This window comes from Camelus dromedarius, chromosome 5 (assembly GCF_036321535.1).
Source record: "Camelus dromedarius isolate mCamDro1 chromosome 5, mCamDro1.pat, whole genome shotgun sequence".
NCBI classification, from domain to species: domain Eukaryota; kingdom Metazoa; phylum Chordata; class Mammalia; order Artiodactyla; family Camelidae; genus Camelus; species Camelus dromedarius.
The window spans coordinates 12340577-12354818 of NC_087440.1; the positions used below are offsets into that span (position 1 = coordinate 12340577).

At 38.3% G+C, this 14242-nt stretch overlaps 1 protein-coding gene across 5 annotated transcripts in view; it reads right to left on the reverse strand.

Annotated features, from left to right (window-relative positions):
* The window catches only part of UNC13C (unc-13 homolog C), a 599855-nt gene that overhangs the window by 469433 nt on the left and 116180 nt on the right, over window positions 1–14242 (reverse strand). For all 5 annotated transcript variants that reach the window (XM_064485583.1, XM_064485584.1, XM_064485586.1 and 2 more), the window contains one exon: window positions 14030–14104. The gene's annotated coding sequence lies outside the window, so the exon portion shown is untranslated. The remainder of the gene's footprint in view (window positions 1–14029; window positions 14105–14242) is intronic.

Here is a 14242-nt window from a genome sequence, read left to right on the forward strand (position 1 = left end):
CCAATAACTACATACAAATTATATTTTCCCCTAAATCACTTATGAGTGGACACATGATGGTAATAATGGGAATAATGATTATTTAGAAAAGGCTATATAAGATGACAGGAAAATTTAAAAAACCTGTATTATCTGCATGATATTATCATTTCCACTTTATGTCTCTTCCTGAAATTGCATTTACTTACACAAAGATAAGCATTTCAATATAAATATATTCATTTAAATATCTTCCCAACCCCAGACATTTAAAATTCATCAAATTCATATTATCCAGGTACATAGGACCTTATCTTATTCAAATAGTCTTTTAGTACTTATGTAATTATTAGAGTAATTCAAGTAAGAAAATATTTCATATTTTAAAGTAGATACCAAGATGAAATACATCTTGTATAGCCAACAAATTTGTCAGTGGAGTATCAAGAATTGAAGAAAAAATATAAGGCTATATCCAATTAGGCATTATAATGACAATAAAAACACAAGAGGGAAATATATTGGTAAATGAGGATAATACATCTCAGTTCTGAGAGGATGTGGCTTGGGAACACAGTGCCACCCTAATCAACCAGTACAGCCTGATGGCAGATGGCAAGAAACCTATCCCCAGAGTTAGGACCATGACTGAAGATAAGGCACCAGAAATGGTACCACAGATAAAATGTGCCTAAGGATAATGCCAATGACCACACAACTCAGTCATCCTTGAGACAGCCAGTTTCTTGAATTACATGAAGAAGAAGAAAGTTTATATTCATTTTGCTGGTTCACCAGCACTGTGCCTTGTACGTGGTAGGTATTCATATCAAATTCTGTTAAACTGAACTTACTATTTAATCACTGAAATATATCACAGAATAATAGTAACAGCCAAAAGCCTTTGTGGATATTGAACCATGTATTTGGGTAGATAAATAATCTACTTAATTCTTTAAAGAATGCATCATAAACTGCCCACTGTTTTAGGAGCCTAAGGGCTCTTCATCAGCTCCCTCTGCTTGGAAATCTGCCAATTTCGCTTCACTAGGGTTCTGCAGGGACTTGAGGAACACATGCTCTGGCCAAGAGCCAAGCTTCACAGGAGACAGGGCACTGCAAATAAGAAAGGGAAGCAAAAAGATGGAGGAGAGAAATAGACTCTAAACCTCTGTCTTCTGGGTTTCATAAGCTGTCAACGTCTAATTCCTCTTGTCTGAAACAGTTTGGTATTCATTCAAAATTACATGCCAGGACCTGTTCTCTACTAATAAAAATGTCAAGAAATTAACTTCTGAATTAAACTCAAAAAATATTTGTTGTACTCCTGTGCGACCTTTCTTTCCAAATGATTTTGGAAAGTTAAGTAGCAGTAGGGGTAGATAAATTATTTAAAAATCTACTTTGGTAAAAAAAACTCTTCTACTAATCACTGAATGTAAGAGTCTGAGTCTCCCAAACCTGGAAACAAATACCTGCTTTTCGTTTAAATGAAAGCAGCAATTTTGTCCATGCCTCTAATGTTTTCCTGTAATCATGTCTAGACTTCTTGACCTGCATTACTAGCTCAGAACTACTGTTCTAGACAAAAAGGGCTGGGAAAATTCTGAAGAGGAAAATTAAATTTGAACTGAAGTCTTGCCTCAAAAACGCGAACCCCAGGGTGTGTGTTCCTAGTTGCACGTATGAACTCACCTGCTCTGTATTCCAACCACACAGAATCACTTGTTATTCACTAAGGGCTCTGTGCTCTTTCACACCTCAGTAACTTTTCTGTCTTCTCTACCTAGAATATCATTCAGGTCCAGCCCTCCTTGTCTATAAAAATTGTGTTTCAACTCCAAAATCATTTGTCCTGTGAAGACTTCACCAACCACCCACACTAAGCTTTTCTCTCTATTTGCCACCTTTTCCCACAAGCCAGTGCGTAAGCATGTAGAATTCTTCTGTATTATAATCTCATTTCTGTCTCCATCCACTGGACTATGTCCCCTATAAGGGTAAGGCTATGACTTGTCCAATTTTAAACATCTTGAACTCAGGATACATAATAAACATTCAACAAATAGTTATTGAAGAAAGGGCCTGAAAGTTACAAAGTTTCAGTTATGCAAGATGAATAAGCCCTAGAGATCTCACCATACAGCAGTGTCTATAGCTAATAATGCAGTATTGTAAATTTAAAATTTTCCCAAGAGAGTAGACCTTATATAAGCGTTCATCTCACAAAAGAATAATAAATATAAAGAAGAAAAGGCAAGAGGAAATTTGGGGTGATAATGGATATTTTTATAGCGTAGATTGTTGTGATGGTTTCACTGATGCAAACCTATCTCCAAACTCACAAAAATTTAAAATTAACCCACATTTCAGCTGCTCACTAAATATCTTCATCTGGTTGTCCAAAATTAAACTCCATCCAAAACTTAGTCATTTGCCTGTATTAGCAATCTCAATTAATATCATCATAACTATTGACTCATCCAAGCCATGTACCCAGAAATCACTCTAGATTCTGTATGATCCACCCCATGCTGCATGTCACCTCATCCCACTAGTGATGCCTTAATTCTGAACTCCACAATTTCTCATCTGGACTATGACAATTGTGTCCTACACAGTCTTCCTAATAAGTCCTTCTACTTAAAACACTGCCTATCTCAGCAACTGTCACTCCCATGGGCACATTTGATCAAGATACATTAAAGAGGTAACAGTCTCTGATTACCATATTGTTGCCTCACCAATGTGCCTTTGTGCATGCTGTTTCTCCTGCCTCCATGCCTTTCCCCGTCCCTCTACCACCTCGTGTCTCTCTCATGAATATCTCTAGAACATCTATATATATCATATTCAGCAGGAATCAGCCTCATCTTGTTTGATCTCTTTGGAGTCCAATATTTCCTCCTCTGTGTGCTCACAATGCCTTGAAGCACCTTTGTTACGGGAACTCTTAAAATACAATAATACAATAATCATTTGTGTGAAATACCTTATTTATGTGTCTATCTCTCAAATCTGACTGTGATGTGAAGGGCAGAGGCTGTGTTCTATTTAATTTTAAATATCCATATTGCTTGATACATAACAGCCTCATAATGTTTTTGGACGAATGGATACGTACATAAATGAATGAGTGGATAAACAGTAAGCCCATGAATTAAAAGATAAAGATTCCAAGAAGCCTGAACTAGCTGAACTGGGCCTTAAATGATCCAGAGAAAGAAAACTCAGTATAAGCAGAAAGGCAAGCATCACAAATGTTCACCTCGTGTTCAAAGATGGAGACACACCCACCTTGGAGAGAGATGGGAACTAAAGAGAGTTTGGTCTGGATGGGCAAAAAGGAAACAGAACACGGAAAGTTTTGAATTGTAGGTTTGGATGCTTCATTTGACGAGGAGGCACTAATGGTTACTGGTTTTCAACCTGGCTCCTTGATTCAGATTATTGACACTGGAATTCCACTCCTGAGACGTGTAGCTTGAGGAAGGTACTTCTATGCTGCCTTCACATGTACAGTTTCTAAACTGGGGGAGAAAAAGTAACTCCTCATAGAATAGTTGTAATGAGTTAACAAATGGAAAGTTCTTAGAACAGTATCGAAAACACTGCAAAGCCCAGTACCTATTAGTTATCATTAGAACTAAGAAGGGTATTGAAAGGACCCAAGGAGTGATCACACAGGAATTATTGTGTAGTGTCTGTTGTGAAAATTAAGGGAGACAGAAGTAGGGGGCAACCTAGGAATCTGGCTAGGTTAGAGGATGAAATGAAAAACAAAAATATTTTGAAGAAGCAATTGGAAGGGAAATGGAGAACGGCTTACACCTATATGGTCCGGTGGCGATACTCCAACATTCAAATCTCATCTTCCCAGTCACCACTGGGTTCCTTCTCTCTCTGTCTGTCTCTCTCTTACGTCTCTCTGTTACAATCCCATTACAAAGCCACAGCTGCCTTAGGACGGTTAATGAGTCCCAAATGTCAGCTGTGGAACTTCCTTCAGACAGTAGCCAGGATAGGGAAGGAAGCTAACATTTAATGAGCATTTGTTATGTTCCGGAAATCCAAACTATCCCAATTTATTGTCACAGAAACTCTCTGAAGAAGACATCATTATGTTCATTTTACAGATGAGGAAACGAGGTTCAAAGAGATGAAGAGATATGGCCAAAATTATACAGCTAGTCAATGGCACCATGTTATCCCCCATTCCAATGGCTTCACCTAAAGCTTTACAAAAGATAACTAAGGCAGAAAGATACCTCGCGCCTCAGTCCTGGAGTCTCTGAAGCTATCAGTTGCACGTAGGGTGAGCGTTACCAGTGGTACCTGACACGTGTCCTAACACCCACCACATACAAAGCCACTTATGCACTCTACTCTCAAAAGTTCTTTTTAAAAAAATGGAAGTGACTCAGATCAAGACAAAACCAGTATCAGTAAGAAGTATGAGGGAGAGGAGGGGGTTGAGGAGAGGAGGGAAGACCAGCACTGCATCATATGATTCTAAACTACTTGAATTCAAAAATCTTGTAATTACTGTCCAGTTGTATTACTTTAAATTACACAGCCATTCATTATGTTCAGTAATGAAGTGTGGGGGGAAGAGTTAAAGTTTTGGGAATGAGATCTTTTGAGAGAGATTAAAATACGAGACTATGTTATGAGACACCTTAGTAATAATATTACATTATGACTTACTATGTGCCAAGCACTGTATATGTAATTTTCTAAAATTTACCTCATTTCACTTCATTCCCATAATAATTGTGTGAAATATATATTATTATTTTCCAGAGAAGGAAGCTGAGGCTTAGAGTTTTCAGGAAACTTGCCTTAGATCAGGAAATTAACAAGCCACACAGCCTTGACTCCAGGCTCCAGATTTGGACTGCAAGTGTATAAACTCCAAACCTAACATTAGCATTCAATGGGGAATAAAGTATTTTTGCATAACAAATACATTTTATAAGATAGCTATTTAAGATGATTATAAAGCTAGGTGCCCTGGTGGGCTAAAAGAGCTAATTGGACCTATGAACAGTTGGCAATTTATTGCTAAATCATTACCAGAATTAAGTTCAAGTATTTTCAGATCAATAAACAATTTAAAGTTTGTTATCAAATACAGTGAAGTAGATGAACTGGGTATCTAGAAGTTTACAGAAGACAAAGAGACATGATCTGATACGGCCCTCCACGGTCACCGCCCCCAGGTCCTGCTCTCTCTACTTAAGCATGTTGTTTCTCTCACAGTCCCTGACTCAGATCTCCTGAATTCCCACCTTTGGTCTAGGAACCTCACGCTTGTCACCTGAATTTCTGACCTTCTAGTTATCACTCTCTGCTTAATCGCTGTACCAGCCCAGTAGGGTAATCTCACTCTTAACTGCATTCACATTGACTTTGTGGCAAGCACCCATAACTGTGTTCTGATGATAATGAATCCCCCACCAGGAGACAGCAAGAAAGTCTGGGCTTCTCATCACCACAGTACCTTAGCAGTAAATACCCTGAACTACCTGATTTCTGGTTTAAAAGAAATTCTTCCAAAAATAAATCCAAGAGAAGTATATGCACATGGTTCACCAAATTTCCATTCAACAGGAAATCCTGGGTGATTTGGAAAGCAGCTGACTGGAAGAAACATCCCATCAGCTGGGAAGGAAGAGCTGTTACTGCAGAGATGGAACAAACCTACCCACATGCAGGGGCAGCTCCTCGGAGTGAGAAGTCCCCGTGGGAGGCAGCACTGGCCCGCATGCTGACCACATAACTTTACAAGCAGAATCCTTAGAGCACAACAAAGTGAAAAGCCAGGGTAGCTGGAGATAAAAGGGAAAGCTAGTCACACCAATAGGTAGTAAGGAGCCACAAGGCCAATGAGAGGGGGCGGCAAAGTAGTTGGGACAAGTCAGTGATGAGAAAAAAAGATCAGGAGTAAAAGGATCATATATAATGTAAAAGTGATGGTTGAAGGGATGACTATGACAATGAAAACTGCTGAAACACAGTAACACGTATGAAATGATGTCCTTGTGAACTATTCCTTCTCCTTATGTTAAGGTACGAACAGTAAACCAATACATATGAAAATTTTTTCAACAAAAATGAGTAAACCAAAAAGTGACTAAGGAGTTTATCCTGAGCTAATGAATTATTTTTTAAAATAAACAGAAAGACCCATTTCCCCAAGAATGAAGGCCAAATGATCCACATCTGCTTTACTCTACCTAATGGGATATTCTGTGAATTTCTTCATCCAGCTACAGTCCATTTACATTTTTTTAGTCATCTCCATTGCTGCTACTTCGGTTTAGAAGCACACAAGGACATCTAGTTTTAATAATTCTATAAGCACTCTGGAATCTATAAAGTTCTTCTGTGTGTATCAACTAATGATCTTCTTGGCAATCTTGTGAGGATATTATCTACAGTTTATGGTTAGGCATGGTGAGTCTCACAGATGCCGAAGTAGTTCCCTGACTCCAAAACTTGGGTCATTCACTATAATAATGTAACATTGACTCTAACTTCCAATATTGCAGTCTTACTGGCCTCCGAAAGCAATATCCTCTACCATTCCAAGCTGATTTCCATCTCATCTGCCTTGAATATAATTTTCCTCTAGTCTCCTATGGCAGACTATTGCTTACTCTCTACTCTTGGCCTCTACGTGGTTCCATGGATGCACTAAGCTTATTTCTTCATTGTTTCTTTTATTCTTGCTCTTCCCCCTGCCTAGACTGTCCTCCAGCTAATCTGGCCTCAATCATTTCAAGGACATATCAAGACTAATCTTTTCCACAATAGTTTCTTTAACTACAGTCATCTTCTCTTTTTCACAGAGTCCTGAGAGTCTAATCCATGACAGTCTTTAACTATTTACCAAATAGCTCTTGTACAGGTTTTTCCATTTGTTTAATGCTTATATTATCTGCCATACCCTGTCTTGAGTCCTCTGTGTAGATTACTACCTTAATGTTTGTTTATAATATCTGCAGTAGGTATTATTACTGATTCACATTTTACAGATGAATAAACTGAGAAGCTGTCCCAAAGACACACAGCTGGAAGGCTACGCAGCTAGAAATGCAACCCAAACTGACTGGCCTCAGAATCCTTTCTCATAAACACCATGCTGTATTGCTATGCCCATAAGGACCAACCTTTGAGAAGACAGTGGTCACCTATGGAATATGCCTGAAAAAGAACTCCTGCCTCAAGAAGAAGCTCTGATTAGAGCTTTACTCCTTTTATTTAAGACTTGGTCCTTGTTGAAATGCAAATCTCACCAAGGGGCTCTCCTTTGCTTTAAGGCACATCAATCACTTTGCATCTTGGTATCAATGGTTTACGAGAACATTCCTTGAGAGTAGGAGGGAGAGTATGAGGAGAGAACACAAAAAAGCATGAGGATGGGGGCCAGTCCTCCACCAAAATGGACAAGTAGTAGGACAGGCCAGATATGAGAGCCTAGGAACTCTAGAACCAGCTCTGCCCACTTACTGTCTTGGCCATGGCCTGGCTCTATTCCTAGCTAGAGAGCTCACCTCTGGAGGATACAAACTATGTCTTTTTTAGTCTTTGCAACTTCCACCCACTTACATGTACAGGGAGCAGAGCACAGGTACCCTGGATAACAGGTGAGCAACTTTAAGTGCTGTCATTTCAGAACCAAGTTGCTGGTTATGTGTGTTTTTTATTTGGCTTTTATCCTCAGAAATCACAGCCACCCCTTTTATCCTCCCAATAAAAGCAGATGTGGAAGCTCAATGAATTTGACTGATAAAAGCAGAGCTCCTTTGGTTGAATTAAAGCAGCAGGGCAGGAGTCCCACTTAACCTGCTGTTTCTACCTAGCTCCGGCCCAAAAAGACCCTCTATAGGGTCCAAGAGCTTGGAGGGTACAGCTCAGACAGCACCAATCCTCCAACTGTACATAAAATTAAATGAAAACCCGGAAAGGTCAGAACACTTGCTTGAGTTCACACAGCAGACCTGGAACAAAAATGCAGGTCTCCTGCCCCAGCCTCACTGTTTTTCTCCATGTGTTGTTCTCTAAAGCAAGTGCAACCAGACACTTGGCATCTTCCCACTGTGCCCGACAGTCTCTGCTCTACTAATCTAACTCTGTTCTGAAATGATTTGACTTTTACTTTGATTCTCTGTAGTCCACAGCTGTAATGTTCTAGAGCTGAAAAGTATTTTAATATTAAAAGGGATATCTGAACCAAAAGCTTATGAGCAATTTTGATAAGTGTTAGAATTCTTACTAAAGACTGAAGCTGTGTAAAGGAAGGCCACTAAGGAAAAACACCATTCTGGAGACAAAGTCACTACTAGTTCTAATGTTTCCCATGTCTCGGTCCCACCGCATTGGTTGGACACATTACCAGCCCAGTGTCCTGGGCCAACGCACATGAGAACAAATTACACGCCCCTACCTGAGCTGCCCAAGCCCTTTTCCATAGCTTCATAGTAAGAGGAAATTATTTGTCTTCAATATTTTTAAATGATTAATCCTTAAAAAGTATCCTCACAAGGTAAAATATTACTATCATTTTAAAAATAAGAAAATTGAGAGGGGAGGGTATAGCTCAGTGGTAGAGTGTATGCTTAGCATGCACAAGGTCCTGGGTTCAATCCCCAGTACCTCTATCTAATAAACAAACTTAATCCCCCCCCCCCAAAAAAAAGAATAAAACTGAGATTCAGAGACCCTAAGTGACCTACTCAAGACTTCCTCAAGGGATAGGGCTAGAATGTGAACAACATAAGTGTGGTTCCCAAACCATACTACACCACACTGTTCCAATAAGGTAACCTCAGTATCCATGTGGGGCCCAGTTCAGCTACAGACACCTTTCATTACTCTACGGGAGAGCACGGGCAGAGGCTCAAGCCAGACGGCCCACTTAGAATCATGGCTCTGCCACACATTAGCTGGACACAGTGAGCAACGTTTAACCTCTCTGTTCCTCAGTTCCCTCATCTGACAAATGAGATGATAACAGTGCCAGCGCCCTCATGCTGCAGTAAGGATTAAATAAGAGTTAACTAGAGGAATGCCTGAAACAGCAGAAGTACTCAAAAATGCTAATATTATTTATGTTTTTAATAAATCATATTAAGATTCCCAACTGGGCAGACCTTACCTCTACCCTCACCACCTCCTGACAACAGAACATCCAAGAAAGCCCCATTGTAAACTAACCTCTTTTTTGTGTTCATTCAGACTAAAGTCAATTGCCCAAAATACCTTTAAGGTGTAGTAAAACTAACACTAATTCTGAAAGCTTGTGAGGAAGATAAAAATGTGTAGTATTATATGTAGTTTACAAATGTTTCTTTTAAAATGTTATATACTCTCAAGAAATTGCTGAAAGATGTATAACCATGATTTTATTGTATTTTATTGATTCTAAGACATACATATTTTCAGATTTTAACATTTCTGAAACTGAGATTGGAACCACAGAAATTTTGTATTCCTCACATATAAAGCAGGAACTATATTTTCTATTTCCTAGGGGATGTGTGCAGGATGTGTAAGACTGTGTGATAATGAGGGTGAACACATTGTTTTCATTCATATCTACTTTCTTCCTTATTACTCCTTCCCTTACTCCAACAAGATATTTAAGTCAAAACTCATGAAGACAGCCAGGGCATCTTCAATTCCTTACTTGGCAAGTTGGATTCTAGGTCCAGGTCAAGCAATACCTCCCTGCAGAAGTCCCCCCTGATGGCCCAGGCAGGTGTTAATGCATCCATTCACCTGTCACGGGCGCATCTGGACATCATGGATACATTCTCTCAAGTACACACACACCTGTACTATACTGCTTTACAAGTATTACAGCAATAGCACCAGGTGATATACTCTTTCACTTTTGCATCTGTTTTCCCTAATGGAGTGTGCCAGGGTGCCTGATATTTAATAGCTGTTTAATTAATTTTCATAGCAAAAAAAAAGCAATGGAAAAAATGTACCAATATCTTATGAACTATCACTAATCTGCTCAACCATCAACAGACGTCGACCTAAATGTTAGTAAGGTCTTAGGGGAAAGGATTTAATCTGTTATTAATACAAATGTAATACCCTCCTGGACGAAGTAATTATCACACATTCTGAAAAAGTAAGTTTCAAACTTATAATACGGTATTTCTAAAAGAGTTGCCTATACAGTAAAATATTTCAGCCAAAAAATATGTTTTATGCTAAAATGACACTAAATATATCAAGAAATTATGAATGTTGCTGTGAAATCAGTAAATTGATTAGATGTTCACATATCTAATTAATAAAATCTAAAGACCTCTGTACCTTTGGTGTTTCAATAAAAATCTATTCACAAACTATTCACAGATGATTAGGTGCTGCTAGCTCATTTTGCTCATTTCTATTGCTTTTGATTTGCCCCAAAATTCACTCTAATACCAAGAGCACATCCTTAAAGCAACACAATGGGTTAGTAGTCAGTGACAATTTCATACTCATTTCTAACTGGCCAAGTGGCACATGGAAATGTGTTCTATAGCATTAATTATCAGGAAATGCAAATTAAAAGCCAAAAGGAGGTACCATTTCATACAAATAAAAATGGCTAAAATTTTAAAAGACTGATGCTGGAGAGGATGTGAAGCAACTGAAAATTTTATGCACTAAAGAGGACAATGTGAAAGAATATAATTACTTTAGAAACTGTCTGGCATTTTCTCATAGAGTTAAATCCAGCCTTACACTACGGCCCAGCAATTGTGTTTCCAAGTATTTACCCAAGAGAAATGAAGACATTTTCTCATACAAACTTGTATAAGAATTTCTCTGGCAGCCATATTAATAACAGCCAGATGGTAGGTTAAAAAAAACTATAAGAAGGAGAAATGGATACACAAATTACAGTATATAAAAATAATGGAGTCCTAAATCAGCAATAAAAAAGAATGAACCATTATTACACACAAATCTTAAAAACATTATGTTGAGCAAAAGAAGCCAGACGCAAAAGAGTGAACATTCTATGATTCCATTTATATTAAGTTCAAATCAAGGCTAATCTATAATAATAGAAATCTGAAAAGCTGTTGCCTATGAAGGGTGGGGGCTGATGTGAAGGGGACATAGGAAAACTTCCGTGGGTAATAGAAATGCTCTGTATCTTAATTGGGATAGTAGGTGTATTGTCGCTTTTTAAATTCTCCACATTATAAACTTAAAATCCGTACATTTCACGGTTTGTTAATCTTATTTGAGTTAAAAATAAGTAAATAAATAAACATAAAATATAGCCTGTAGTTTGATAATGGAAGTAGCACATGAGAAGCAATTTGCTGGAATGGTGGAAACTGGTTTAACTGATTGTTGTATGAAAATTAGGACTTTTTAGTTGCCCTAGTTAGTGCTATCCAGAGCATGCAGTACTGAAAGAGTTGTTAGGCAATGCATTCAAAGACATAAAGGTCTAAACAGAAAGACATCGTGTTTTTGGAATAAAAGGTTCTTTTGACGTTGAGTCTCATCACAAAGGCCAGACCTCAATTCTCATACCTGCTTAGAAAACTAGCTGACACAGAAATGTGTCCTTGACTAAGGTTCAGTTGAAGTTATCCAGAGTTTTAACAACATCCAATTGGAACAACTACAATAAATATTCAGAGAGATGTTTATTTCAGTGCTGTATGTTCACTGTACATCTCTCAGATACAAGAATCTCTTCTTTTCAAGGGTCATATCTCCTCCTGTGCTACTGACAGAGTCATCTCTCACCACCTCTAGAATAGTGCTCTGGAAATTATCTCTTCCCTTGCTTGCATCTTTTTGTTTGTTTGTTTTGTATTTAACGGAGGTACTGGGGATTGAACCCAGGACCTCGTGCATGCTGATCATGTGCTCTACCACTGAGCTATTACCCTCCTCTACTCTTGCTTGAATCTTAATTCTCTTTCTCTCTACTGGGTCTAACCAACCTAAGCAATAAGCATGTTTATATCTTACCCTATTGCAAACCAAGAACAAACAAGACAGCCTTCAGCTTTCCTTCAGTGGTGTCACCTCCGCAGGCTGCTGCACTGTCACCTAACTCTTCCAAGACACAGAGGAGACCTGCTCTCTACGCCCCTGGGGGTCCAGTCATCTCCAACCTCCTGCAATCTAGTTCCAGTCCAAAAACTCTATTAAAGTTTCTCTTTAATTGGACATATCTGTGTAAAACTTTAATCTTCCCTACTCTACCTTCTGCACCTGAAATCACTAACCATTCGGCCTTTCTTTAAATCATTCTATATACCTCCATGATGACGTGGCCTCTCTCTGGACAGGGTACTTTGACTAGAGTGGTTACATGATGGAAATGAGGCCAATTAGGTTTTACATCTTGGGCCCTGGGAGTTGGAACACGGAGATTTTGTCCAAGCTTTTCAGCCATTTCAACAAGAAGGTGATGTAAAGTTGTGACCTGAACAATCAACTTTTGATTCTGGGGAAAACTGAACAGTGAAAACATATTTTCAGATAAAGAAAAGAAAACAGACTGGGTGTCAAAAGTAGAAATGAAAGACCACAGGGCCACAGAGGGAGCAGATCCTGTGTTTCTATATGTTCTCTAAGCCTTGGTCTAGGGCCATTATTATCTAAGGTATGGTGAGATGCCAGTTTAAGAAAGTGTTCTTCACAAAGAAGCCCTACAAGGTCCTTCAGCGACCTCTCTTCCTCTTTTCAGACTTCTTTTATTCCCCAGTATGTCTGCATCTAGCCTCTCTTCTTTGCATTAATTCCTATTTGTGTGTTGACTAGTATGGTCTGAATGACCATGAACATCTCAAATTCAATATTTGCATTTAATATTTCATATTCCAGATATTCAGATTCATCTCCATCCATAAACTACAATTTTCTCTAAATTTCTCTCACAGTACTCATCAGCAAAACCAGTGTTCCCTTAGACTAGACTAGAACCCCAAGTTCCCTTGATTCCTCTATTTATTTACCCCAAGCGTCTAACTGGTTCTAAATATTATGGTCCTAAATTTGACAATTTCTCTCATTCCTCTCACCTCCTTTCCCTTCCAGGAGCTACTTACTGCCTTTGTTCAGGCCCTCAGCAATGTTCACTTGAGGTCATCATCAATTTTTAGAAATGAAAAATCCACCCAAAAAATTGAACATTTTTATGTAGGTACTAAAATGTCTCCTCATTGTACTACACACACTAAAAAGCGTATTCACTTAATCCTCACCACAGACTTTCACACTTAACTATTGATATGACTGCCGAGTTGTTCTTTGCACCTCACTGATTGTACATAACTCTAGATGTGTCCTTATTCTGCAGTAAAAGTGAGAATTTTACATTTTAATGATTGTTGTATCGTGTGGCAACAGACCAAAACTTAGATGCTTACATAATTAGTATCCTCCCTCCCTTGCCCTTTAGAGTAATAGGTCCAGTGCACTTCTCCTCATACAATGGAACTTCATTTGCATCTAACTCTTGGGTGAAAGTCAATTACTTATGCTTCGAAGCATGCAAGCAAAATGGGGGTGGCACTCATAACTAAAACTGAAACTGGTATCTCACTTACACAGAGCTGCGATTTCATCCTTTTCCCATATCACAGGGTGCTTTTAGAGTAAATCTATAAATTACTTCAAATAGCCTAATAGCAAAAAATCTTTTAACTTTTTCAGCAAAAACAGAGCACATTCTATATGATAGTAATATATGCCCCCAATAAAGAATTCAAAATAACATGTTCAATTCTTTAAAAATTTCTTAGCATAGGGAACTGCATGCAATTTCTTGTAACAACATATAATGTAAAAGAATCTGAAAAAATATATATATATATATGTATGTATATGTGTAACTGAATCACTTTGCTGTACACCTGAAACTAACATTGTAAATCAACTACACTTCAATAAAAAATATAATTAAGAACAATTTCTTACATTTTTTATTATGGAATACTAAATTATACATGCAAAGCCTCTTCAGTTCAAAACTAATACACGCTCAGCATCAGCTAGCTCTTACCTCAAAGAGCGTCCAGGAGTAAGTGATCACAACAGAAGCAGTTGGTAACGTGATCTACGGCAAGCCTAGGTGCTGCTATAATGGAAATAAGAAAATAGGAAGAAATTCAGAAGGCAATACAAAAATGTTTACATCTCAAATAACCACAGACGTAACAATATACAATGTCTATCTATGCAAGTGTTTGAAAGCCTCTGCTCACAAATGAAGGTA